The sequence below is a fragment of the Pinus tabuliformis genome, chromosome 9, assembly GCF_031772625.1.
Source record: "Pinus tabuliformis cultivar Carrire ecotype Pingquan chromosome 9, CPIR1, whole genome shotgun sequence".
NCBI classification, from domain to species: domain Eukaryota; kingdom Viridiplantae; phylum Streptophyta; class Pinopsida; order Pinales; family Pinaceae; genus Pinus; species Pinus tabuliformis.
The window spans coordinates 522,813,006-522,817,600 of record NC_142307.1 but is presented as its reverse complement, the minus strand read 5'-3'; the positions used below and the strand labels follow the sequence as shown (position 1 = coordinate 522,817,600).

The following is a 4,595-nucleotide window of genomic DNA, read 5'->3' as shown; positions in this document are numbered from 1 at the left end:
CCATTGCTGCTCATAGTTTTAATTGTCTTTTTCAATAGGAGTACTCTATTGAGGCGGAGGAATTGCCGGGTTTCTGTGGCTGCCAGGAAAAACCTCCAGTTCTGGCCGCCAGCGATTCCACCACTCTCGGCGGCCTCCGCCCAACGCCGCCACCCTCCGCATTAATGTGGACTACTGACAGGGTCCTGATAGACATTCCGATTTCCATGCGTCTTGCCACCGGGAAGTTAATTCACCATATTCACCTACAAAAAGGTTGGGCTCAAGAAGGGCCCCTGGACGCCCGAAGAAGATTAGAAACTCATTACTTACATACAGGAGCACGGCCATGGCAGCTGGAGGGCTCTGCCGCAGAAAGCTAGTGATTAGGAATTTATATATAGCGCTAGAACTTGCAAGAAATTCTCTGTATTTTTGTTTTTTTGGTAGTTTTCATGGGGTGAGTTTTATGCGAGGTTGCTGAGATGCGGGAAATCTAGGCGGAGGAATTGCCTGGTTTCCGTCGCCGCCTGGAAAAACCTCCGGTTCCGGCTGCCAGCAATTCCGCCACCTTCCGTGGCCTCCGCCCAGCTCTGCCACCCTCCGCATTAATGTGGACGACTGACAGGGTCCCAACAGACATTCCGATTTCCATCGTGTCTTGCCGGGAAGTTAATTCACCATATTCACCTGGGGAAGTTAATTCACCATATTCACCTACGAAAAGATTGGGCTCAAGAAGGGCCCCTGGACGCCCGAAGAAGATCAGAAACTCGTTACTTACATACAGGAGCACGGCCATGGCAGCTGGAGGGCTCTGCCGCAGAAAGCTGGTGATTAGGAATTTATATTTAGTGCTAGAACTTGCAAGAAATTCTCTGTATTTTTGTTTTTTTGGGTAGTTTTCATGGGGTGATTTTTATGCAGGGTTGCTGAGATGCGGGAAGAGCTGCAGATTGCGTTGGGCTTACTATCTAAGGCCAGATATCAAGCGGGGGAAGTTCACTGTGCAGGAAGAGCAGACTATTATTCAACTTCATGCGCTACTGGGAAACAGGTTAGTTGGCCTGACAAACAAAACAACGTTGAATGAATTAGTTTTTTGTATCTTGATTCTGTCACCTGTGCACTGAGAGCTGATCTTGATTATGATGTGACAGGTGGTCCGCCATTGCTACTCACCTTCCCAAGCGAACCGACAACGAAATCAAGAACTACTGGAATACCCACCTGAAGAAGCGCTTGCTGCAGATGGGAATCGACCCCGTGACGCACAAGCCCAAATCCGAATCGATTATGGCACCTGGTGTTCAGTCGTCCAATGGGTTCTCGAATCTGAGCCATATGGCGCAGTGGGAGAGCGCGCGCCTGGAAGCCGAATCGAGGCTGGCGCGCGAGTCCAAGCTCAGGGCCAGGGGCCTCTGGTTTGCCCAGTTGAGAAACGTTAATGCGAGCTCGGATTTATTCAGCCGATTGCAGAGAGCCAGTCCAGGGTTCGAATCCGATAGAGAGGAATCAAAGATTCCCGGGTTGAGCTCTGTTCTGGGCTTTGATTGTATGAAAATGACACAGAAATGGGACAAGTTCCAGGATTCGAGGTCGGGAACCAAGTTAGACCAGTGCAATTTGTCAGCCTTGGGAGGTTCACTGGGAGTTATAGTCCACTGGAGAATGAGGACCGAGCTAGTAAGACGAGCTATTTGGGCCTTCTGCAACAAGCTATGTGCCATGCTGGAATATTTTATATTCTATGTCAGTTTAGACCTGAATGTCTGTGAAATCTCAACTCTCTTTGAATTGTTGGATTTCATAGAAACCATATAAATGGTTTTGTAATTAAATTGGATTGTTTGAAATTTACTGATTAATTTGGTTTTGTAATTATATGAAATGGTTTTGTAATTAAATTGGATTGTTTGAAATTCACTAATTAATTTGGTTTTGTAATTATATGAAATAGCCTGAAATTTACTGATTAATGAATTATTGTCTAGAGAAAGCTTGTTATTTTCCCTGTTATTATCACCTCAGGCTTTGGGTTTTTTGTTAGCATGGTGGGATGTATTATGTGTGTTGCTTTAAAACCTTTTATGAAGCATTGCATTTAATTATTTGAAACTCAAGGACAAATATGAAGTCTTGTCTAGAGAAAAACCTGTTATTTCCCTTCATTATCCTTTTAGGTCTCTTGTTAATCTGTGTATTATATATCTTGCCTTGAAATTTAACCATTTCATTTTATGATTACTTCAATTGTGTCCTATACATCTAACATCACTTTTTATAATTTTTTGAAAGTTGAAGAATTCAATTGGTTATTTGGCAGTGGCTTGGCTTTGCTTTGCTTCTGTATAATTTTAAGAATGTTCCACTTTCAAAACCTTGAATGTAATGAGTAGGTTTTTAGCCACGTTCTCTGTTTATTTTGGTCAAGGTTTTTAGCCACGTTCTGTTTATTTTGGCAAGATATGGAGTGTTCTACTTCATTTTACTATGTGATATTCTAATAAAAATTGACCTTGGATAGTATGTTCATACAATCACTTCCTTATTAAGGTTTTACAATCTGTTTATAATTGCCAGTGACAATTTACCAGAAGAATGAAACTACCCACATATTTTATGCCATGGGATTGAGTTTTTGTATGTCAAAAATTGAGTCAATGTGTTTGCTAAGAGGGTTAAGAGACCTGATTCTATAGAATAACAAATCAATGAACTATCTTCTGGCTCTTCCAATGTTTTAACTTTAACAAAATAGTCTGTTCTTTTGTTTGATGTTTTGGGTTAACTATTAATTTAAAGTAATATACTTTCACTTAGAGTTTGCAATTCCATATGTTATGTTAATTAGATTTTCTTAGATAATCAAAACCATACTATTGTAAAAGCTTTGTATGTGATCTCAAAATAAGTCCGGATTTGTTAAGCTAGTCTTCAATTTCATTTTGAATTTGGAAGATCTGCATAATGAGGTTCTGTTCTTATTTAATATTTTGAGGATTTGTTCTGTTGGTCTTCAGTTTAAGTTTGCAGGATTCGTTCGGTTAATCTTCCATTTAAGTTAATCTTCCATTGAAGTTTGTAGTGTAATATCTGCATATTCAAGAGCTATTCCCCTTGAATACTTGAGTTGGGTAAATGTATTTGCATTTGCAAGATCAATGCTTGAGTTGGGTAAATGTATCTGCATCTGCCAGATCTGGATATTCAAGAAATGTTTATCTGGAACACTGATGTTGGGGAAAGTGTATTTGGTTTGTCATAGATGTTGAACATATTCTCATTGATGTTAAATAAGATATATGATAGTTGTAAGAAATATACAAAACTTTGAAAGTATAATTAAAAAAAAGGGTGCATGTGAAAATGTAAAAAGTGAAAATGGCATAACAAAATAAGGCGCACATAGAAAAGTGAAAAATCATTTTTACTTCTTTAAAAGTACATGTAAAGAAGTCAGAAATATTTTATAATTGGTTTTACCATTGGTGGTTTCAAGCCCATTGATCTATAGATAGCCATGGCTATTCCATTGGACGATTCATCAGAGTAGATCTGATAAAATTATACTTAAAATTCTAAAATCTATAATACGAGGGTTATTTTTTCTTATATTGTTGGATTTATTAAGTTATTATTTTATGTATGAAATATGTAAAATGTGGAAGATAGAAAACATGAAAAAATACAAACACTCACAACCATGACTTGGAGAACTTGGGAGTCAGACATGGACAACAATATTAGCAGGACGATAAACATCATTGATGATATTTCAAGATTTTCCAATTATATTCAACAATGCAACCAATCATTGAATCTGGTTATTGCTGAAATGGAAATTTCTTTGAAAGTTACATTTCATTCCTCACTCATCCAAATAGGGAGACTTCTAAGTCCACCAAACAGCATGTTAGCAAAACAGGACTATTGCCAAGATGTAATATCAAGGTCACTCCTTTTCTTGTCATTCTAATCTCATCAAAGACACTAACTTTCGAGGGCTCTCCAAACTGTTCAGAATAAACAATTTATTCTAGTATAATCAACAATGTATTTGGTTTAGCTCGTAATGCTAAATGTATCATTGAGCTGGATCTGAAACTCCCCAGCTTGCATGCTGGGCCAGTAAATGTATTCATGTAACTTTGCCACTTCCATGATTACCATGGACAATCTTTTAAAGACCAAGGGGAGAAAACGAGTGCTAGGAAACTTCTCCAAGGTTTAACATATGTTGATTGCAGGATTGATGAATTTCTTGTTGTAGTTACCCTAGAGGAGATTCAAAGCACACCCGTAGCAAGCACCATGTGATTAGATATTTTTGGATCTATATTTATTCCTTTGCCACGACAAGGAATAGACATTTTGTCCCTCATAAGTCGGCCACCTCAGAAGTTGCATGATACAGTTAGGGCATGTCATCTCAGTGATAAGTCTGAGGCGAATTAAATAAAAGAATGGTATCTGAGCCTGGTAGCAATTTAACAAGGTATCCATGACTCGACGTCTTGCAGAGTGAATGAGAAGGCTGTTGACTGGAGTTGAATTATTTGACAGTTATGATAACAATTTCATTGGTTTGATTAAAACATGTTGAGTGAAAATGC

The 4,595-nt window shown here is 38.6% G+C and overlaps 1 pseudogene across 1 annotated transcript; it reads left to right on the top strand.

Moving 5' to 3' along the window:
* The first annotated feature begins 682 nt into the window (after positions 1–682).
* On the top strand, positions 683–1,844 carry LOC149149508 (transcription factor MYB106 pseudogene; annotated as a pseudogene). Its single transcript, XR_016262583.1, has 3 exons — positions 683–812; positions 907–1,036; positions 1,140–1,844. The product of XR_016262583.1 is annotated as a transcription factor MYB106 pseudogene (transcript).
* The last annotated feature ends 2,751 nt before the right edge of the window (positions 1,845–4,595 follow it).